This window comes from Schistocerca gregaria, chromosome 8, assembly GCF_023897955.1.
Source record: "Schistocerca gregaria isolate iqSchGreg1 chromosome 8, iqSchGreg1.2, whole genome shotgun sequence".
NCBI lineage: Eukaryota > Metazoa > Arthropoda > Insecta > Orthoptera > Acrididae > Schistocerca > Schistocerca gregaria.
This window is the reverse complement of record NC_064927.1, coordinates 374,116,512-374,141,124: the sequence shown is the minus strand read 5'-3', so window position 1 is coordinate 374,141,124 and position 24,613 is coordinate 374,116,512. Positions and strand designations below refer to the sequence as shown.

General features: G+C 48.2%; 1 protein-coding gene across 1 annotated transcript in view; it reads right to left on the bottom strand.

The window, feature by feature from the left end:
* Window positions 1-23,974, bottom strand: part of LOC126285203 (sentrin-specific protease 1-like) — a 249,220-nt gene extending 225,246 nt beyond the window's left edge. The window contains exon 1 of the mRNA XM_049984508.1: window positions 23,911-23,974. The gene's annotated coding sequence lies outside the window, so the exon portion shown is untranslated. The remainder of the gene's footprint in view (window positions 1-23,910) is intronic.
* Window positions 23,975-24,613: the final 639 nt, after the last annotated feature.

Below are 24,613 nucleotides of genomic sequence, written 5' to 3'. Positions count from 1 at the left end.
TTACTGCCTCGAGGTTCTTGTTCAGCTCCATGAGAAAATCAGAAACGACCCGAATTGTGGAAGAACGTCTCAGGGTTTCACATCAAGACAACTCACCGGCTTATACCGCATTGTCTATAAATAGGTTTATAGTGAAATACACCATACCAGTATTGGACCATCCAATATTCGTCTTAGCTAGTACCATGTGGCTTATCTAGGGCAGCGTTCAATCAGTATTAAAGGAACAATATTTCGGCTCGTTGAAACACGGAAAGAAACAAGCGGCACACGTCATCAACGAGCTCACAGAGGAAGACTTCCAGAACCGTTTCCATCAACGGATAATTGACATGGAACGTTGTAGGGGAAGTTGAGGTGAGCATATTGAGGTTGGCAACTGAATGTGTGTGGTTTAGACGTAAAATGTTTTACAACAATAGTGCCGTACTTCGTAGCCACACCTCGTATGTTTCTAACTTGTGGCGCTGTTGACAATGCAAGTAGTGCCGCTGACGTGTGCTCTGTATAGGAACAGTACCACTCAAGTGAATTTGAGCCGACACTACTTTTCCGACAGTCAACGACTTATCTCTATAAAGCGAGTTTTTTGATGCACAAGTTTAACACTGGAGTGTTTTATTTTGTTTGCTAGTAGTAATGTTATATTGTGGTTGCATCTTTCGATACTACTGATATTATTCTTTGTATTGCATTTAAACTGTGATAACGTGTACTCCAGTAACAATGGGAACGCTGACCTACCACGGCAGTAGGTTTGAGATGCATCGGTGAAATCCATTTCTAGTTGTACCCCACTAAACTTTTTATTGTTTTCTTCGACAGATACGCCAGAACATACGTAGGATGGAAATAACTGGATGGAACCATAGAAAAGTCTAGCTTCTTGGAATGATAACCAAGGTTGCGAGTGACAAAATAGTCCGTTCACAATAGTATCGACGAAGCTTTACGGGAAAGCAAAGGCGTCACCATAAAAACTGTTTTAGGAAATTCGATTCTTCGCAGATCATTCAGTAATGATCAGGAAAAAGTTTTCCACAGCCAAACTAAAAATTTAGAATATTAACATTGCCTCTTGGTAAAGCGTAGCTCATAGATCTATTGTCCAAATGTACTGAGTAACTTCCTAAATCATCTGTTCAATATGACAAAAATAAAACTGCATAAAGACGTTTCCTATGACTTTAAGAGAGATTAACACTTAAGCTGAGAATAGATGAATACACCGAGTTTGTAGCAAGGAGCAGGTTTGAGAAAGTAGGAAGTTGACATTCTTTGACGAAATAGTTGAGCTGATGGACTAATTTAAGTTTATAGTCATTTACGACCGAATTAAAACTTTTTGTAACAAGAATCGCCTTTCAATTATCTTTCGGACACAGTCTACCACAAATTTAAACTACGAAATACAAAGCGTGAAAAATATTAAAAACTACAACACTCTTTTGATATCTACGAGTTTTATGATTGTTTTAAATAACTTATCGTAGTATCGTTTAGCGTGAAGAATGCTTCAATGTAACTTTCAGGAAATATAATTTGATAGACGCTTGTGTTTTCGATACTACACGGTCTCCCTTACAGTTTTTATCAGTTCGTGATCCTTACCAGTAGGCGCGTGAGCTTCAGACATGCTCGACAAATAGGCGAGATACTTGCTGTCGAAATTTCGAGGGAGTAATTCCTGGTTAGGGTCGGACAATATGTTATCTCCTCCCACATGTAACTCGTACGATGGCAACGACGAAAAATTCTAGTAATTAGAGATGACGAAGAGGGTTGCCTACAACCATTCTCACCAAGAGCATACAGGAATGGTAAATAAAAGGCATTGGTAGGGGGGGGGGGGGCAGTTAGTGGTACCAATAGTACCCTCCGTCACACACCGTCAGGTAGCAAGCGCGAAGTACTGATGTACATGTAGAAACCCCACGCGTACCCGACACTTTGCCAACTCGATTAAGAATGAAAACCGTTGCAAAATAAAGTTCTCTAGCCTGGAAAGTCGTGATAATAAAAGAGAGACTACTAAATTCCTTTCCTCTCTGAGTCTTCGGAGAACCTCATCCATACCTCCTCAGTCCACCCAATTTTCAAAATTCGTCTCCAGTACCACAACTCAAATGCTTCAATTTCTTCTGTTCCCGTTTTCAGACAGTCCATGTCTCACTACAATACAATGCTGTGCTCCAAATGTACATTCACAGAAATTTCTTTTTCAAGTTGAGGCCTATGTTTGATACTAGCACACTTCTCTCGTCCAGGAATGCCCTTTTTGCTAGTGCTAGTCTGCTTTTTATGTCGTCTTCGATTCTGATGTGAAGTTTCTCACTGTTCTCACTTCTGCTATTTCCCATTACTTTCGTCTTTCTCAGAGTTTCTCTCAGTCTATATTCTGTGCTCATTAGACCGTACACTCCATTAAATACATGTTTTAATTCTTCTTCACTTTCACTAAGGATATCAATGTCATTAGCGAATCTTATCGCTGATATCCTTTCACCGTTAATTTTTTTTCCACTCTTGAAACTTCATTATATTTCCTGCATTCCTTCCTCGATGTACCGTGTAAACAATAGGGGCGAAAGACTGCATCCCTGTCTTACACCCTTTTTAATCTGAGCGCTTCGTTCTTGGTCTTCCTCTCTTGTTATTCTCTTTTGGCTCCTGTGCATCTTGCGTATCAACCGTCTTTTCCTATGGTTTGACCTCCACTTTTCTTAGAATTCTGAACATTGTGCATGAAAGGATCTTTATTTTCCTTCAGTCTACGTTATCAACAGCAGTATCAGAACTGCCTCTCTGGTGCCTTGGCCTTTCCCAAGACCAAACTGATCGTAATATGACAAATCCTCAATTTTCTTTTCCACTTTTTCTGTATATTATTCTTTTCATTATTCTGGATGCTTGTGCTATTAATTTGACTGTGCGACAATTCTCGCACTCTTGCGCTCCTGCTATCTTCGGTGTTGCGTCTTTGATGCTTTTCTGGAGTCAATGGTATATCGGCAGACCCGTACATTCTACAGACCAACGTGGATAATCGTTTTCTTGCAACGTCCCAACGATTTGAGAAATTCCGATGGGATGTTATCTATCTCTTATGCCTTATTTGATTTTAAGTCTTCCAAAGCTCTTAAATTCTAAATGTAATACAAGATTCCTTATCTCTGCCATCTTTTTCCATCACATCAGGTAAGTCTTCTCCCCCCCCCCCCCCCCCAAAGAGAGGCTTTCAATGTACTCTTCCCACCCATCCGTTCTTTCCACTGGATTTAATAATGGAATTTCCATAGCACTCATGTTCCCGCTCCTGCTTTTCATTTCATAAAAGGTTGTTTTCACTTTTCTATATGCTGAGGCAGTCCTTCGGAAAATCACTCCTTTTTCGATTTCTTCGCATTATTCATGTAGTCAATTCACCTTAGCTTTCTGCACTTCCTCCTAATTTCATTCCTAAGTAACTTATTTCTGTATCCCTGAATCTCCGTGAACATTTTTGTTCTCTTTTATGGATAGATCAACTGAAGTACACTCCTGGAAATTGAAATAAGAACACCATGAATTCATTGTCCCAGGAAGGGGAAACTTTGACACATTCCTGGCGTCAGATACATCACATGATCACACTGACAGAACCACAGGTACATAGACACAGGCAACAGAGCATGCACAATGTCGGCACTAGTACAGTGTATATCCACCTTTCGCAGCAATGCAGGCTGCTATTCTCCCATGGAGACGATCGTAGAGATGCTGGATGTAGTCCTGTGGAACGGCTTGCCATGCCATTTCCACCTGGCGCCTCAGTTGGACCAGCGTTCGTGCTGGACGTGCAGACCGCGTGAGACGACGCTTCATCCAGTCCCAAACATGCTCAATGGGGGACAGATCCGGAGATCTTGCTGGCCAGCGTAGTTGACTTACACCTTCTAGAGCACGTTGGGTGGCACGGGATACATGCGGACGTGCATTGTCCTGTTGGAACAGCAAGTTCCCTTGCCGGTCTAGGAATGGTAGAACGATTGGTTCGATGACGGTTTGGATGTACCGTGCACTATTCAGTGTCCCCTCGACGATCACCAGAGGTGTACGGCCAGTGTAGGAGATCGCTCCCCATACCATGATGCCGTGTGTTGGCCCTGTGTGCCTCGGTCGTATGCAGTCCTGATTGTGGCGCTCACCTGCAAGCGCCGAACACGCATACGACCATCATTGGCACCAAGGCAGAAGCGACTCTCATCGCTGAAGACGACACGTCTCCATTCGTCCCTCCATTCACGCCTGTCGCGACACCACTGGAGGCGGGCTGCACGATGTTGGGGCGTGAGCGGAAGACGGCCTAACGGTGTGCGGGACCGTAGCCCAGCTTCATGGAGACGGTTGCGAATGGTCCTCGCCGATACCCCAGGAGCAACAGTGTCCCTAATTTGCTGCGAAGTGGCAGTGCGGTCCCCTACGGCACTGCGTAGAATCCTATGGTCTTGGCGTGCATCCGTGCGTCGCTGCGGTCCGGTCCCAGGTCGACGGGCACGTGCACCTTCCGCCGACCACTGGCGACAACATCGATGTACTGTGGAGACCTCACGCCCCCAGTGTTAAAGACTGCGATGTAGCTCCGTATGCCACGGCAAACTGGCTGACACTGACGGCGGCGGTGCACAAATGCTGCGCAGCTAGCGCCATTCGACGGCCAACACCGCGGTTCCTGGTGTGTCCGCTGTGCCGTGCGTGTGATCATTGCTTGTACAGCCCTCTCGCAGTGTCCGGAGCAAGTATGGTGGGTCTGACTCACCGGTGTCAATGTGTTCTGTTTTCCATTTCCAGGAGTGTATTATTGGCTGTCACTTCTTATCCAGTTACCGAAAAAGCTAATGTAAAATTTGAGCTGTGATACTGTGACGAAAAAGCAATACCATTGCTCTTCAGATCTTTGAGGCAGCTTCAGTTCCTCGTAACAAATTGTTAAGATCTGTCAAACACGTATACAAAGTTTCAGGGTGATATATATGTAGCAGCGAAGTAATAACACAGCACACTAGGCGCTATACGGGCTGAAATGCGTTGTCCCAAAATGACGTGACTTTAGCTGCAGGAGATGCTGCGGACAGAATTCCCGTTCTACGCACCTAATGCCGAGTCTACACATATTTATACTCTTATGTGTGAACCCTTCCTAAGTCAGTGAACAAGCTCTGGAACTTATTAGTGCCAGAGGGTTCACATTTTTGTTAAACCGCTGCGCACGCTTACGTACGATCCATTCACACTCAGAAGCAGAACACGTGTTTCATTTCAGGTATACAAGAAAGAAATTTACGAACTCGTAAGAAACACGTGCAGAGTTGCGTATTTCATACAATACAGAGACATTAAGGGACAGGAGAACTGGCAGTTGATGCACAGTGTTCTTCCCACTGCGGCGTGGGAATGCCCACTCAGGCTGACACTACGCCACGCCTCAACAGTGCCGACGAGGAAGTCTGCTCCAGTGGTGACACGGGGCGAGCGGCCCAGAAACGTAATTACTGCCAACTTGCGCAAACTCTCGGTAAGCTGCACGTGTTCCACTGTCACAATGAATATGGTGTAGCTAACTTGTACCCGGCCCATTTCGTTCGCTCTTTATTAGTGAATATGTTAATTGGTAGGCGAACTTTCCGCTCTGGCACATTTTCAGGAGGGAAACTCGTTATTACGATGTCTATAGTAGCCTCTGAAATGTGTCAGGAACTTGTGTATACTATCAAAAATTGAGTTTCGAAAAGAAACATTTATGGAGAGATGGGCGTCAAAGTTTGAGTTACTCGCATTTAAGGATGTAAGTTTCTCTGAATGTTCATTTTTTTTTATTAAGATACAAATCTCCATTTAATACACTCACCCTCTGAAAGATCTGGAGGCAAACAAAACTCTTCGATTAATGCAAGTTCACAGCTGATTTGGTCAAAAAATGGTATACCATATACCCAGATATTATAATTGGGTTTGAATTTAAGTAAAGCGACAACGAGGAATAAAATCACTACTTATTTTTACACAATTCGGCGTCAGAATTCCACATCAGTGGTCTCCAAATTGTAGGTCATGCCACCGCTTCACCCCACCCCCTCTCACTTAGAAACTATCACATGCGAGCCATTGGTATTTTAGAATATACACTCCTGGAAATGGAAAAAAGAACACATTGACACCGGTGTGTCAGACCCACCATACTTCCTCCGGACACTGCGAGAGGGCTGTACAAGCAATGATCACACGCACGGCACAGCGGACACACCAGGAACCGCGGTGTTGGCCGTCGAATGGCGCTAGCTGCGCAGCATTTGTGCACCGCCGCCGTCAGTGTCAGCCAGTTTGCCGTGGCATACGGAGCTACATCGCAGTCTTTAACACTGGTAGCATGCCACGACAGCGTGGACGTGAACCGTATGTGCAGTTGACGGACTTTGAGCGAGGGCGTAAAGTGGGCATGCGGGAGGCTGGGTGGACGTACCGCCGAAATGCTCAACACGTGGGGCGTGAGGTCTCCACAGTACATCGATGTTGTCGCCAGTGGTCGGCGGAAGGTGCACGTGCCCGACGACCTGGGACCGGACCGCAGCGACGCACGGATGCACGCCAAGACCGTAGGATCCTACGCAGTGCCGCACGGGACCGCACCGCCACTTCCCAGCAAATTAGGGACACTGTTGCTCCTGGGGTATCGGCGAGGACCATTCGCAACCGTCTCCATGAAGCTGGGCTACGGTCCCGCACACCGTTAGGCCGTCTTCCGCTCACGCCCCAACATCGTGCAGCCCGCCTCCAGTGGTGTCGCGACAGGCGTGAATGGAGGGACGAATGGAGACGTGTCGTCTTCAGCGATGAGAGTTGCTTCTGCCTTGATGCCAATGATGGTCGTATGCGTGTTTGGCGCCGTGCAGGTGAGCGCCACAATCAGGACTGCATACGACCGAGGCACACAGGGCCAACACCCGCCATCATGGTGTGGGGAGCGATCTCCTTCACTGGCTGTACACCTCTGGTGATCGTCGAGGGGACACTGAATAGTGCACGGTACATCCAAACCGTCATCGAACCCATCGTTCTACCATTCCTAGACCGGCAAGGGAACTTGCTGTTCCAACAGGACAATGCACGTCCGCATGTATCCCGTGCCACCCAACGTGCTCTAGAAGGTGTAAGTCAACTACGCTGGCCAGCAAGATCTCCGGATCTGTCCCCCATTGAGCATGTTTGGGACTGGATGAAGCGTCGTCTCACGCGGTCTGCACGTCCAGCACGAACGCTGGTCCAACTGAGGCGCCAGGTGGAAATGGCATGGCAAGCCGTTCCACAGGACTACATCCAGCATCTCTACGATCGTCTCCATGGGAGAATAGCAGCCTGCATTGCTGCGAAAGGTGGATATACACTGTACTAGTGCCGACATTGTGCATGCTCTGTTGCCTGTGTCTATGTGCCTGTGGTTCTGTCAGTGTAATCATGTGATGTATCTGACCCCAGGAATGTGTCAATAAAGTTTCCCCTTCCAGGGATAATGAATTCACGGTGTTCTTATTTCAATTTCCAGGAGTGTAGATATCAGTTCGCACTGCTGGGATCGAGGAGATTACACAGAGTAAATGTCGAAGGGAAAAAATGACATACATATCCAGACTGAGTTGTCGAATGAAAATTTGTATTAAACCCAGGATTTGAACTTGTGTTTCCTGCTCACAAGGCAGACGCACTAACCGTATCCCAACCGGACAGTGGCTTTTCATAACTGCACGCACTACCGTAGCAAACCTACCTCACTCCAACTGAGACATGAATAGGAGTTGTGCAAAAGCTAGCGTGCCAGATTGGCGTAATGGTTAGCTCATTTGTCTTGTGAACAGGAGAACTGTGTTCAGATCCTGGCCTTAGTACAAATTTTCATTCGTCGCTTCAATCTGCACATATACATCGTAGGTGTCTGAGACTTGAAAAGATCTCTAGAACCAAACACATAGTTTCATTTGAAAACAAATGCGGTAGGCCGAAAAGTGCTTCAGCACTCAAAGGTAGGGGACGTAAGAAGCACAAATTACAAATTTTTGTTGTGCAAGAATGAAGGTAATAAGCACAAGATTAATATTTCTTTTTATTGAAACAGAAAAGTAAAACAGATTTTCTTTTAAAGTAAACAAGTGCTACAATGTACCGATTATGGTGATTAACATTAAAAATTTGCTAAAGAGCTTACCATTCTCACTGCTTACATTCTGGTATCTGTACTACATGGGTGATGTGTCACTTATATGAGACATTTATGATCACGTATTAAAATGGGTGACCCCGAAACACACCATCTGCCCTCTGACAAACCACATTGTAGTTTTTATCAAGTAGCATATGTGTATTTCACATTTAACTAATATTATTCCGACAATGTTGTCGTTGTGGTCTTCAGTCCTCAGACTCGTTTGATGCAGCTTTCCATGCTACTCTATCCTGCGCAAGCTTCTTCATCTCCCAGTCCTTACTGCAACCTACATCCTTAGTGTATTCATCTCTTGGTCTCCCTCTACGAATTTTACCCTCCACGCTGCCCTCCAATACTAAATTTGTGATCCCTTGATGCCGCAGAACGTGTACTACCAACCGATCCCTTCTTCTGGTCAAGTTGTGCCACAAACTTCTCGTCTCCCCAATCCTATTCAATACTTCCTCATTAGTTATGTGATCTACCCACCTAATCTTCAGCATTCTTCTGTATCACCACATTTCGAAAGCTTCTATTCTCTTCTTGTCCAAACTACTTACCGTCCATGTTTCATACATGGTTACACTCCATAAAAATACTTTCAGAAACGACTTCCTGACACTTAAATCTATACTCGACCCATGCTCTAAGTTTTTAACTAATGCTAAGGAAAGCTGTAGATGCGATTCAGTGTTAAGTCCACTCCCCACGCTTTTACGCTTATATATAAATTGGGCACCTAAGTTCTTGTTGAAATTTTCATCCTCGGCGAAGAGTGCGTTGATATAAAGCTTCCTGAAACATCAAAACTGTGTGCCGGACCAAAACTAAATCGCGACCTTTGATTTTCACAAGCATATGCCCTACCGATTGAGCTACCCAAAAACGACTCTCGAGCCATCCACACAGCTTTACTTCGGCCGGTACCTTATCTCCTACCTACCGAACTTCGGTCTTTTATTGAGGTGCTGGCGGAAATAAAGCTGTGAGAACAGGTCGTGAGTCGTGCATGAGCAGCTAAGTCGGTTGGGTGGTTCCATCCTAAAAGCCCTATGGTGGAGGGCACGGAGGGACAAACGACATGCGCTAAAACTCAGATCAAATGATAAAACTCAACCTCACTAATAACGCCTAAAACTAAAGCTGCCATTGACGCATTGTCGCCAAACACTGAAGGTATGGTGTTGGGAAAGTCAAAAGTCCGCTGCAGAACGGTTAAAATTGGGCACTCGAGCAAGAGGTGGACGATTGTCATTTGGGAGCCACAGCGAAACTGAGGCGGGTCCTCGCGACGGAGGAGGTAACCATGTGTGAGCAACGTATGGCGAATGCAGAGTCGACAAAGGGCAACTGACACCCTACGAGAAGCCCACATGGAAGACTTCTGCACATTCTCAGTCTCCTTAATGACTCGCAGTTTATTGTGCATACTGCTACGCCACTCCGTCTCCCAAAGCCGGAATATCTTGTGGTGTAAGACAGAACGCAGGTCAACTTCAGAGATGCCCATCTCAAGGAGCAGTTTCACATAGCCTCTCAGCAAGTTTGTTGCCCGGGATTCTGAGATGTCCTGGGTTCACACAAACACCACTGAACGAGTGCACCATTCCAGGGCAGGGATGGACTCCTGGATGTTCGCTACCAAAGGATGGCGAGGGTAGCACAGGTCGATAGCTTGTAAACTGCTCAGGGAGTCAGAACAGAGAAGAAACGACTCACCAGAACAGTAACGGGTGTACTGAAGTGCACGAGATATGGCCACAAAGTCTGCAGTGAATACACTGAAACCAGCGGGCAAATAATGCAGTTCAATATGGCCTCTGTGGAAATAGGTGAAGCCAACATTACCATCAGCCATTGAGCTATCGCTGGAAACAACTTCAGAGCCCTGGAACACATCAAGAATCGAGAGGAAGAGACAGCAGAGAGGTTAACGGAGTCCTTAGGGTGATGCAAAAGGTCCAACCGAAGCTTTGGTTGAGGTGCACACCATGGAGGTGTACATGAATGGATCTCAAGCAGAGGTGGTAAAGGGAAGGACTCGAGTTTGGAGATGAGGGATCGTAAGCGAACCGCAATCATGCGCCCCGACCAGGGCCGCCGATGTGGGAGACGAACTGCTGTGGGTGGGAAAAGGAGACAGTAATTCGGATGCTCAGGAGAAAGTGTGCAACATAAATGCCGAGCAGTTGTGCACATGGAGGGACACCGGCCTCCACCAGGACAATGGACACCGGACTCTTTCTAAAAGCTCCTTTCGGAAGGCCAATACCGCAGTGGTGCACTGGGTCGAGGAGACAACGCTGAGGGCGCCGTCAAACCGTAAACGAGACTCCGATAGTCAAGGCAGGATTGAACAAGGGCTCTGTAGAGCTGCAGCAGCATAGAGCAATTTGCACCCCAATTGGCGTTGCTCAGGCAGCAGAGGGCATTGAGGTGCTTTCAGCACTTCGGCTTAAGCTGATGAAGATGAGGAAGCCGCGTCAATAGGGCATCGAAAGCCAGTTCTAAGAATCGATATGTCTCCAAGAAAGTGCGTGGATCATCAATAAGATAAAGTTCAGGTTGCAGATGAATGGTACGATGCCGACCGAAGTGCATGACACTCGACTTTGCAGCTGAAAACTGGAAGCTGTGGCTAGAGTCCATGACTGGGCCTTGTGAATGACTCCCTACTGGCGCTCCTCCGCAACACCAGTACTGGAGGACCAACATGAAATGCAGAAGTCATCTGCATACAGAGAAGGGGAGACCGACGGCACTACAGCTGCTGCTAGGCCACTAAAAATAGAGATACACTCAATACGGAACCCTGCAGAACGCCATTCTCTTGAATACGGGGCAGCTATGGGAGACAGCAACTTGGACACACAAAGTATGGAGCGACATGATAAAAATTTGGAGAGGACCCCAGAGACCCCACTCATGCAATGTGGAAAGGATATGATGTTGCTAGGTCTTGTATGCTTTATGTAAGTCAAAAAAGATGGCAACCAAGTGTTGGCTTCTGGGAAAGGCTGTTCGGATGGCAGACTCGAGGGACACAAGATTACTAGTGGTAGAGCGACCCTGGCGGAAGCCACCCTGACATGGAGCAAGTAGGCCACGTGACTCTAGGACCCATCCCAACTGCCGACACACCATGCATTCCAGCAGCTCACAGATAACCTTGGTGAGACTGATGGGCACATAGCTATCCAGATCAAACGGACGTTTAGCGGGTTTTAGCACCAGACTGATGCAGCTCTCGCGCCATTGCGATGGAAATACGCTGTCGCACCAGATCCAGCTGGAGATGACAAGGAGATATCACTTGTAGTCAGCTGAGAGATTTTTAATCATCTGACTGTGGATCAGATCAGGCCCAGGAGCGTGGCCACGGCAATGTGCAAGGGCGCTGAGGAGTTCCCAATCTGTAAAGGCGGCGTTACAGGGTCCACTGTGGCATGTAGTGAAAGAGAGGACTCCTTTCCATCCACCGTTTCAGGGTACTTCTCTAGGGCTCGGCAATCGCGTTTGCATCAGTAGATAACACATCATTGATGCTAATGCCAGGGTCACCTATTGGGGTCTGGTAACCAAAAAGGGAACTGATCTTTGTCCAGACTTAGGAAGGTGACGTATGGCACCCAACAGTCGACACGTACCTCTCCAACACTAGTGCTTCCGTCGTTTTAAAAGCTGGCAAAAAAGGCACAGAGCCACTTAAAGGCTATTGGGTGTTTCTAGGGTAGAGGGCCGCCTCATGTCGTTGTAGAGCTCGCCGACGCTCTTTAATTACCTCAGCGACTTCATTGGAGTCACCCAAAGAAAGAGAGCTCGAGTTTTCCGCCACAGAAACGATTGTTGTAGTGACCAGCTTAACAATATACGATGGCACCATGTGGGGGAGATGCAGCGGTGACAGCAAAGGTGAAGGCTTCTCAGTCTGCCTTGTTTAAAGCCTATCTGGGTACCACACAGTGCTCTCCAGTGGAGAAATGGGAGAAGACCTGGGCTGTAGAAACCGAGAGATCAATGGCCGAATATGTGCCATATGCCACACTGAAAAGTGTGGGAGCACCTGTACTTAAGAGGCAGAGGTCGCGTTGTGACAGTACATTTTCGACCTCCCTACCTTGGTCAGTAAACATAGCGCCACCCCACAAGGGATTATGCGTGTTAAAATCTCCCAATGAAAGGTTTAGGGAGTTGACCAATCAGTGCAGCTAATACGTTCAGGGGTACTGTACCATCTGGAGGGAGATCACATGTTGCAGAAAGTTATTTCCTGACAGCCACAGCTTCAAGAGGGGTTTGAAGGTAGCACAGGTTCACCAAATACCGAGTTCAATAAATAGACACAGACTCCACCTGACACTATTACAGTCATTAAGGTTCCTGTAATATCCCTTATAGCCATGAACGGCAGGGTTCTGCATTACCAGGAACCAGATTCCCTAGAGGGCAATACAGAAGCCAGGTGTTATTCTTAACATATGTCACTGCTCAGCCAGGTGGTGGAAAAACCGCCGCAATTCCACTGGAGCATTACTTGATCTTGAGACTGGAGAGGCATGAAACACTAAATGAGGCAGCCTACGCCTGAGGGTCACCTGTTGCCACCAGATGAGTACCTGTGTGACAGACATTTATTGTGTCTGAGGGCCCAGCGAGATCTGGGTCCTCAGCAGACTCCAAAATCTCCACCTCTTCCTCAGACAGAGAGCTTGTAGGTAGTGGTCATGTGGGTGCCATTGCAGTGCCTTGGTTCTTGGCAGTGTTTTCTTTTTAGCGTTCTCTCCCTGCTCCTTAGATTTGTCATGCTTGGAGGGCTTCACTGATTCATTCTCAGGGACTGAGGAGGACTGTGAAGCCCTACAACCAGCTACCTGTGGTTGCTTCAGCCACTGGCAAGTGTCAGCTTTGCAACTGGTAAAAGCTTGGGAAGGGATTGACCCAATGGATCCCTTCCTGGCGAGAGGAGCCAAAGAAGACTTTTACTTCTCTGGCAGAGAAGAGTATGGAGAGGGCGGGGTGTTGCTCCTGAAGTAGGTTGTGCAGGAACAACAGGGAAGGAAATGCCCCCACCATCAAGGGAGCAGGTGGAGCCTGATGGCTCTGAGAGCCTACTGTACACAGTGGAATCGAAGATTGTAGAACCATTGTTGTAGCAGCAGCGTAGGTTGACGTATGTGCAGGGTGTAGCCTCTCATTTCCTCTTAGCCTCAATGTAGGTCAGTCGGTCCAGGGTCTCGTATTCCATTATTTTTCTGACTGGAGAATCCTGCAATCTTGCGAGCAAGGTGAATTATGCTCTCCATAGCTGACGCAGATGGGAGGCAGGGCACAGAAAGTACTGGGATGTGAAGGACGTCCACAAACCCGACAGGTGACGCTAAAGTACAGTGGGAAGACTTACAGCCAAACTTGCAGCACTTACAGCACTGCATCAGTGGAGGTATATATGGCTTTATGTCACAGCAGCAGAACCACCTTAACCTTCTCGGATAATGTGTCACCCTCAAAGGTCAAGATGAAGGCACCAGTGGCAACCTGATTATCACTCAGATCCCAGTGGACACGCCAGACGAAATGGACACTTCACCACCCTTAATTGGTGCACAGCTCATCGTCTTTCCGCAAAAGAATGGCCCTGTGAAATACACTCCTGGAAATGGAAAAAAGAACACATTGACACCGGTGTGTCAGACCCACCATACTTGCTCCGGACACTGCGAGAGGGCTGTACAAGCAATGATCACACGCACGGCACAGCGGACACACCAGGAACCGCGGTGTTGGCCGTCGAATGGCGCTAGCTGCGCAGCATTTGTGCACCGCCGCCGTCACTGTCAGCCAGTCTGCCGTGGCATACGGAGCTCCATCGTAGTCTTTAACACTGGTAGCATGCCGTGACAGCGTGGTCGTGAACCGTATGTGCAGTTGAGGGACTTTGAGCGAGGGCGTATAGTGGGCATGCGGGAGGCCAGGTGGAGACATACCGCCGAATTGCTCAACACGTGGGGCGTGAGGTCTCCACAGTACATCGATGTTGTCGCCAGTGGTCGGCGGAAGGTGCACGTGCCCGTCGACCTGGGACCAGACCGCAGCGACGCATGGATGCACGCCAAGACCGTAGGATACTATGCAGTGCCTTAGGGGACCGCACCGCCACTTCCCAGCAAATTAGGGACACTGTTGCTCCTGTGGTATCGGCGAGGACCATTCGCAACCGTCTCCATGAAGCTGGGCTACGGTCCCGCACACCGTTAGGCCGTCTTCCGCTCACGCCCCAACATCGTGCAGCCCGCCTCCAGTGGTGTCGCGACAGGCGTGAATGGAGGGACGAATGGAGACGTGTCGTCTTCAGCGATGAGAGTCGCTTCTGCCTTGGTGCCAATGATGGTCGTATGCGTGTTTGGCGCCTTACAGGTGAGCGCCACAATCAGGACTGCATACGACCGAGGCACACAGGGCCAACACACGGCATCATGGTGTGGGGAGCGATCTCCTACACTGGCCGTACACCTCTGGTGATCGTCGAGGGGACACTGAATAGTGCACGGTACATCCAAACCGTCATCGAACCCATCGTTCTACCATTCCTAGACCAGCAAGGGAACTTGCTGTTCCAACAGGACAATGCACGTCCGCATGTATCCCGTGCCACCCAACGTGCTCTAGAAGGTGTAAGTCAACTACCCTGGTCAGAAAGATCTCCGGATCTGTCCCCCAATCGAGCATGTTTGGGACTGGATGAAGCGTCGTCTCACGCAGTCTGCACGTCCAGCACGAACGCTGGTCCAACTGAGGCGCCAGGTGTAAATGGCATGGCAAGCCGTTCCACAGGACTACATCCAACATCTCTACGAACGTCTCCATCGGAGAATAGCAGCCTGCATTGCTGCGAAAGGTGGATATACACTGTACTAGTGCGGACATTGTGCATGCTCTGTTGCCTGTGTCTATGTACCTGTGGTTCTGTCAGTGTGATCATGTGATGTATCTGACCCCAGGAATGTTGGTTGGTTGGTTTGTGGGGGTTAAAGGGACCAGACTACTTAGGTCATCGGTCCCTTGTTCCACGACCATAACAATACACGAAGAAAAGTCCAACAAGCAATAAACACATAACGGAGACGACAAGGCACGACACAGTACAAGAAAGACATAGACGAAGACCAGAGAAAAGAGATTAAAAGACACACAGAGTGCGACGGTCATTGGCCGACCATGAAAATAAAACTGGAAAGGCCAACAACCAAGGGACACATTAAAACACCACAAACTAAAACCCCAGGCCAAAAGCCACAGTCGACACTAAAAAAAATAAAAAGGGACTCTCATATTGAATGATAAAAACCCCCTGCTCGAATAAAACGGAGAACTAAGTCAGCCATAGTAGAGTCATCGGTTAAAAGAGCAGGGAGTGTATCAGGCAGCGCGAACGTCTGCCTGAGGGCAGTTAAAAGTGGGCAGTCTAGTAAGACGTGTACCACGGTCAGGGCCAATCGGCAGCGACTCAGAGGCGGGTCATCACGGCACAAGAGATACGCGTGCGTGAGCCGGGTATGTCCTATGCGGAGCCGGCAGAGGACGACAGCGTCCTTGCGAGACCCCCGCATGGAGGAGCGCCACACACTGGTTGTCTCCTTGACTGCCCGAAGTTTGTTGGGAGAGGGCAGGGTGCGCCATTCATCACGCCAAGCAGCAAGGACCTTCTGCCGCAATACGGATCGGACGTCACTCTCTAAAAGACCGATCTCCATGGCCGGGGAACTGACCGCCTGTTTCGCCAGTTCGTCAACCCGCTCGTTACCCGGGATGCCGACGTGACCCGGGGACCAAACAAAGGTGACAGAGCGGCCGCAACGGACGAGAGTATGGAGGGACTCCTGGATGGCCATCACCAGACGGGAACGAGGGAAACACTGGTCAAGAGCTCGTAAACCGCTCAGGGAGTCACTACAGATGACAAAGGACTCACCTGAGCGGGAGCGGAGAAACTCTAGGGCACGATAGATGGCAACCAACTCGGCAGTGTATACACTGGAGCCAGCTGCCAATGACCGTTGCTCACAATAATCCCGTAGAGTGAGAGCGTAACCAGTGTGTCCAGAGACCACCGAACCGTCGGTGAAGGCCACCGCCGCGTTCGGAAACTCGGCCAGGATGGAAAGAAAGCGGCGGCGGAGGGCCTCCGGAGGCACTGAGACCTTCGGACCCTGTGCCAAGTCGAGCCGAAGGCACGGTCGGGGCACACTCCACGGGGGCAGACGGAGATTGGCCCGGAAAACAGGCGGCAGAGGAAAAAAGTCAAGGCCACGGAGAAGGTCCCGGAGGCGAACCGCAATGGGACACCCTGACCGGGGCCGCCTGTCTGGAACATGGACGATCGAGCGCGGGAACAGGAGACGGTAGTTTGGATGCCCTGGCATGCTATAAACGTGCGCAGCATAGGCGGCCAGAAGGCGGTCATGCCGGAACCGCAATGGAGGGACACCAGCCTCCACAAGTATGCTGTCGACGGGGCTTGTCCGGAACGCTCCCGTGGCGAGGCGGATCCCGCAGTGGTGTATGGGATCCAGCAATCACAATGCTGAAGGCGAGGCAGAACCGTACGCCACACACCCATAATCAAGGTGGGACTGGATCAGCGCTTGATATAGGTGGAGGAGGGTGGACCGGTCGGCACCCCACCTGGTGTGGCTTAAGCAACGGAGAGCGTTTAAGTGCCGCCAGCATGTTTGCTTCAGCTGCCTAATATGGGGCAGCCAAGTCAACCGGGTATCGAACACCAGTCCCAAGAACCGATGCGTCGCGACCACAGCAAGAGGTTCACCGTCAAGGTAAAGGCGCGGCTCAGGGTGAACCGTGCGACGCCAGCAGAAATGCATAACGCAGGTCTTCGCGGCCGAAAACTGGAAGCCGTGCGCTACAGCCCATGACTGCGCCTTGCGGATGGCACCTTGCAGCTGCCGTTCAGCAGCGGCGATGCCACTGGAGCTGTAATATAGGCAGAAGTCGTCCGCATATAAAGAAACCGCGACGGACGACCCCACCGCCTCAACGAGCCCATTGATGGCAATTAAAAACAGGGACACACTGAGGACAGACCCCTGTGGGACCCCGTTCTCCTGGACCCGGGAGGAACTATGCGACGCAGCTACTTGCACGCGGAAGGAACGATACGAAAGAAAATTCTGAATAAAAATCGGGAGCGGGCCCCTAAGGCCCCACCCATGAAGTGTGGCCAGGATGTGATGGCGCCAAGTCGTATCGTATGCCTTCCGCATGTCGAAGAAGATGGCAACCAGATGTTGGCGGCGCGCAAAGGCTGTAAGGATGGCAGACTCCAGGGAGGCCAGATTATCGACGGCAGAGCGGCCTTTACGGAACCCACCCTGAGACGGAGCCAGAAGGCCCCAAGACTCGAGGAGCCAACTCAACCTCCGGCTCACCATACGTTCCAGCAACTTGCAAGGAACGTTGGTGAGGCTTATGGGGCGATAGCTGTCCACCTCCAGCGGGTTCTTGCCAGGTTTCAATACGGGGAGGACTATGCTTTCCCGCCATTGAGACGGGAAAACACCCTCGACCCAGACGCGATTGAAAAGATCTAGGAGGCGTCGCTGGCAAGGCACTGAGAGGTGTTTCAGCATCTGGCTGTGAATGCGGTCTGGTCCAGGAGCCGTATCAGGGCAAGCAGAAAGTGCGCTCTGGAATTCCCATTCGCTGAAAGGAGCATTGTACGACTCCGTGTGGCGCGTGTGAAAGGAAAGCCTCCGACTTTCCAACCGCTCTTTCCGGGAGCGGAAGGCCAACGGGTAGTTCGTTGACGCGGAACACTGAGCAAAATGCTCTGCTAACCGGTCCGCAATCGTGTCGGAGTCGGTGCACACTGCTCCATTCAGCGAAAGCCCAGGGACAGAGACAGGTGGTCGATAGCCTTGGAGTCGCCGAATCTTGGCCCAAACCTGCGATGCAGAGGTACGGACGCCAATGGTGGAAACATAACGTTCCCAGCACTCCTGCTTCCGTTGGCGAATAAGGCGTCGGGCTCGGGCGCGGAACTGTTTAAAAGCAATGAGGGTCTCCAACGACGGGTGCCGCTTATGGCGCTGAAGAGCCCGCCGGCGATCTCGAATCGCCTCTGCGATCTCGGGCGACCACCACGGCACAGTCCTCCGCCGAGGTGACCCGGATGTACAGGGAATCGCAGATGCCGCCGCAGAAACGATGCTGGTGGTGACCGACTGAACCACCGCATCAATCGGATCAGTGGAAGGAGGTGCGATCACTGCGACAGATGTAAATAAGTCCCAATCAGCCTTATTCAGAGCCCATCTGGAGGGGCGTTCAGAAGAGTGACGCTGTGGCAGTGACAGAAAGATGGGGAAATGGTCACTACCACATAAGTCGTCATGGACCCTCCAGTGGATGGATGGTGAAAGTCCGGGGCTGCAAATAGAAAGGTCAATGGCCGAAAATGAGCCATGGACCGCACTAAAGTGGGTCGCCTCTACCGTGTTTAAAAGGCAGAGGTCAAGCTGTGACAGAAGAGTCTCGACATCTCTGCCCCGGCCAGTAATCGCGGCGCTACCCCACAAGGGGTTATGGGCGTTAAAGTCGCCCAGCAACACAAAGGGAGGCGGCAGTTGTCCTATCAATGCAGCCAACACATGACGAGAGACATCACCATCCGGCGGAAGGTACAAACTGCAGACAGTAATAGGCTGAGGCGTCCACAGCCTTACAGCGACAGCCTCTAAGGGTGTATGAAGAGGCACACACTCGCTGTAGATAGAGTTAAGGACGTAGACGCAGACTCCACCAGACACCCTCTCATAAGCTGCCCGGTTCTTATAATAACCCCTATACCCTCGTAGGGCAGGGGTCCGCATTGCCGGAAACCACGTTTCCTGGAGGGCAATGCAGAAGAAAGGGTGACTGCTGACGAGTTGGCGGAGCTCAGCAAGGTGGTGGAAAAAACCGCTGCAGTTCCACTGGAGAATCACTTTGTCCATGGGCGAAATAGGCGTCAAGGGACCGAGGAGGCAGATCACGTCACTGGGTCACCTGCTGTCACCGATCGAGGACCAGTACAATCGGCGTCCTTGGCGTCTGAGGGTATGGCGAGATCCAGGTCCTCAGCGGACGCCAGGATCTCCACCTCACCCTCAGACGCAGAGCCTGTATGGAGCGGTGGGGTGGATGCCACCGCGCGTTCCTTGGCCTTAGAGGCCTTCTTCTTCGTCTTCTCTCTCTGCTCCTTGGGCTTTACTGGCTGGGAGGGCTCCACCGAGTCAGTCTCCGGGACGGAGGAGGAGCGGGAAGCCCTGCGACCAGCCGCTGGCCTGCTTTTCAGCCATTGGCTGACGTCACCCTTCCCAGAGGTGGAAACCTGGGAAGGGAGGGACCTGAGGGATCCCTTGCGAGAGAGAGTCGCCGAAGAAGTCGGACGCTTCTCCGGCTTAGAGTTGGGGACTTGTGTCCCCGATGGTTGGGGGGTCGTTGCTCCTGAGGTAGGTGGTGCAGGAGCAACAGATGGTGACCCCAGGAATGTGTCAATAAAGTTTCCGCTTCCTGGGACAATGAATTCACGGTGTTCTTATTTCAATTTCCAGGAGTGTATGATGTCCTGAACCACATTTAAGATCTTGACATGAAAGATTCCCCATCAACTCTGGTACATAAGAGGTACCAGTTTGAATAAGCTTCACTGCCATCCTTAACCTGGCATTCCTCCTGTGGTGTGGCCAGGGGGAGGGGATCGATTTGGGGCCGTATTTCTTAGCATTGAAGTTAGACCTTGACTGCTGGTGTTTGATCGCACCCATTCTGACCAGAGGTCCTCCCCATGGGCTCCACCCAGCCATAGCAAAGGCCACCTGGCAGGAGTCCCGATGCCCCAGTGTGACGGGCATCTACTCCTTGGCATACCTGGGGAGTTAACGGCACAGGCATCAGCAGAGTGATCCCTGTGTGGTCAGGAGGCTACAACTAACAGGGTACAAGGAAGCCTCACCACAAAGGACTTGCTGCCATGCTGAATATCAGGCGCAAAACAGCTAAGAAGTCCATTATCGTCGACGCCACAGAAAGCAATACTGCACAGAGGTTGGAGGAAAACGCACCCAGGAGGGTGACCTCGCCCAACAGTTGGAGAATGAGCAGAAGTGCTGATCTACGTCGACAAAGGATCTCAGCACGTGGACATTATGCACCATGTAAGGAGCCCTTCCCCAATGGGCTCAATCTTCGGGAAAATTTTGAAGAATGGAGGTCAAACCCTACAGGGGACTATCACATGAAAGCCAAAAGGTGAGAGACTTCCCTTAGTCGCCTCTTACGACAGGCAGGAATATGTCGGGCCTATTCTAACCCCCAGACCTGAAGGTGGCCCAAATCTGTTGTATACATTATAGTGGAAGCGGATGGTTAGCGAAGATAATGTTTGCCTAGAGCATTTATAACACTATAAAATGATCGGTGACAGCATATCATAAATCGAAAGAAACACATCCACTAGTGAAGGTATACTATCACTGGCTCCTATTAGTGTAAGTGTACACTAGCAAGCGGTTAATGGTGTGTCCGACAATGGTACCATAACCAACAGTGGAAAAGTGACGTTCAGTGAGTTCTCATTCTTGACTTCGATCGACGAAGAGGAGCTTTAAGGTCGATGTTGGGTGTCGTCCTCTGGACTACAGCTGATGGCTCCTACCGAAACGGTAAGAGAAATGGTATACTGAGCCAGCTTTATGCAAGGTAATAGTTTGTTTTTAAGGTTTTTTTCGGAAGGGACGAAACGATATGCGACTGCAACTACGACTGACATTTTGTTCCAGGTCCCAGTTCAATTCTTGCTCCCTAAGAATAACCTCAGAGGATGAAGTTACAGCAGAGAAAACTGTTCGCCTGAGGACAGTTGCAACCTTCCAGTCGGGGAGAAGCGGCCAGGGAGTCTTCAGATGGAACTACCAGCAAAAATATCAGACACTGATGCTTTTTCAGAAAGAAAAATTTGTTGTGCAACTATATGCCGCGGTGCACGTTCTTTGTTGTATAAATGAATTTTATGTAATGATCGTTTTCAAAATGTTGCTCGTAAAATGCTATTTTCAAAATATGACTTGTTATTGCAACCTTGGTTCTTGTTCAGTACCTCTTGGCAGTGAAGATATACCTTCAGAATCGATGGTACACTGTCCCTAGTCAATATGTATTGTTTGGCAAAACCGGAGTCAATAATCGCATATACATATGTGTGTAACAGTACTACAAGAAAAATTTTGTAGATGATTATTTGCCCAGGGAGATGAATAATGTTACTAAAATACATGTAACTACGAAGTTAGCTAAAAAATACTTCGCTAGAAAGCCAAACAAAATGATTATGTAGAGAAAGTGTGGGAATTAATACCGAAAAGGAACGGCAGGTGCAATAGCACATGGCAACATATGATCACAATGCAATGCTCTTGAAAGAAAATCTTGCCTCCAGTATCTTTAGCACATAGTTACTTATGTCGTTCTCCAAGCTCAGCATATCGTGGAGGGAAGCATAATCGAGTTTTCCAGACAGGACTGAAGCGAGGACAGATCTGCATGGCACACGGTGGCACGTTTATAGTCTTGGAGTCAGTTTTTCGAAAAAACTGAGGTACAAAAGGCGTAAGAATAAGTTCGTCTTTTGAAATCACTGGCGGGTGTCCATATTGAGTGCAATGATAGTGTAGAGGGTGACAACAAATATGCATAACTGTTTTATATTACAATTATCTTGTGCAAATTGTATATGAACAAAGGAGCACTGTGCAATAGGAACCGGCCGAATTATAGTGACGGTTGTTGACACACTGACATTTTAGGAAGGGCTGACTTTGCTTTTTTCGGCTGCCTAGATTTAGATTTTCCGCGGTTTTCCTTTATTTCAGGCAAATGCCGGGATGGGTCCTTCAGCAGGGCTACTGTCCACCTCTGTCCCATGTTCGTAAAAACAGCCTTACATTTGGGCAATTTATTTTCATTGCATTACAGCGAAAAATCCTATATTATCATACGAAACTGGACTAATTAAAAATATTTGAAGAGCAAATAATGATATCAGTAACTATACTAGACATACAAGGAAGTGAACATAGCAACCCCGGTCCAAAAAATGAAACCAAATATCCAGCAATGTAGAAAGGAATCTATAACTACATCATTCTTTCGAAAGTGGATGTTTACATAAAAAGTCTACACATGCAACACACGAATTATAACACTAAACCCATATTTTGTATTACACATTGTGAGAACGGTGGGAGGGAGTCGTGACAGCTTAATTACCATAGTCCCATTTCATTATCATGCATTCTTGCACTGTTTTGTATCTAAACAAGCATTTGGTGACTACATTTTAGTATGATAGATCGATGCGTTGACAAACTTTCCGATAATATACGTTACTATGCTGCTGTGCTACCGCCACATTCTGGAATAGCATCATTAGTCATGGGTCCGAACGTCCACTGATGATGATGATGATGATGATGATGATGATGATGATGATAAACTGCTTGATGCGGCAAAGTCAAATTCACCCGTGGCGATTTTAAACTTTAGATGCTCAAAGGAACATTGAGATCAGAATCAAGACTTTAAGCAAAAACCCCGAACTGTTAATAGCGGACAGGGAACTATTTCATTGGAAAGCGTTCCAGACCTCGCTCTAACTTCGCGATACCTACATAAATTTACAAAGATGTTCTAGACAAAAAATATACAGTACACGCGCTAAACAACATTCTTATGCATAAAAGTTTGTCACCATCAAATATAAGATACACTACAGTAGTTCATCCAAATGACAAATTCAGAAAAGAATAGGAAATTTATCAAGAAACTGTCAGTTCAATTCCTTTCCTAAAATGTTAGAGACCCTCAGATTACTATCGTAGTATTGAAGCAGCCATTAACATTTCACTCGTTTAAGAACTGCACCCTCCGAAACAGATAGCTAGTGTACTGTTTACACCGCACGTGAAAAAAAAAGAATTTTTTATGGCATGCATATTTCCGGTCTGTTCGCAAAAGTGAGAAAAAAAACTGGTATATGGAAATACAGGCCTCACCACAAGAAGCTGTGAAGAGTGACTTAGAAATTTAGTATAGATGTGTCTTTGTATGAAGTGTACATTCAGACGCAAATAAAATTAGTCCCAGATGAAGCACAAGATTCTGACGATCTCAAAATTAAAATTAGGGAATATGAATTTCAGGAAATTTCTGGTATTACGGTGAAAAAAAAAAAAAAAAAAAAAAAAAAAACAACTTGAGCGGGGCTCTACATAACACTCCTGGCCACAGCTTTAATCTGCCAGGAAGTTTCAGTAAAATATAGCTACAGCTACACCTCTTGTAAACAAAAAACAACTGCGTGTAAAAGGGGACCATATTTTAATTAATGTCCTAAAGAGTATTCAAAGCTTCATAGCAATGTGCTACGTACAGAATGTGACTTTAGTGAAAGTGCTCCTAAAAAAATTGACACAAATGATCACCAAACAGTTTGTAGTTGGCCTACACCTATTACTGTAAACAATTAAGACGTACATGACTGCAGTCATAAAAAAACATCGAGTTTTACGCTAAGACCCAGCACGCGAGGCGCATTTTAGAACCGTGCCAACAAGACTTACCACGATGCAGCTACAGAACGAGGAAGTAGTGTCAGCGCAGCTGATCTAATGACACTGTGACGCAGCCGATGTGCCCTATCAGTAACAAATGCCGCCACAACAGCACAACGAATCTCGCCAGTGCAAAGATATTAATAAACACACATCTTACAATGTAATCTATGCCGAGAACTCCGACGCACAAAACAAGCACAAGATTCCAGCCGATGCTACGATGTGCATATTCTCAGATGGCTTGCGGGACGTATTACTCGTCACAAAACTGAATTGTTTTTGAGAATGGCATGTTTACAGAAATCGCTGCGTTGTATATTTCAAGTTAGGCCATTGTCATGTGGCCATCATAAAGCGGCAAACTTAGCCTGATCTGCTTCTCGCATTCAGTGTGTGATCTAGATATGTAAACAAATAAAATTGATTTTTAGTAATCTGTCTTCTGCCACACACCAACACAAGAATAAAATTATTAATGTTTTCCAAAAAGCTCGTACTTTTAAAAATGTGTTAGTCATAACAAGAAAATGTGGCTAACTCGAAGATACAACGTGAGATAAAACGTGTCCTGTTGCAAGCAGTTCAGTCTGATATTTTACCATACAAATCACATTACTATTATCACACGCTAGTACCTAGACCAACCACCATTTTCCGAACAAGCAACAGCTACGAGAGTATAGTGGTACGTAGTCAATGATCAAAGTTT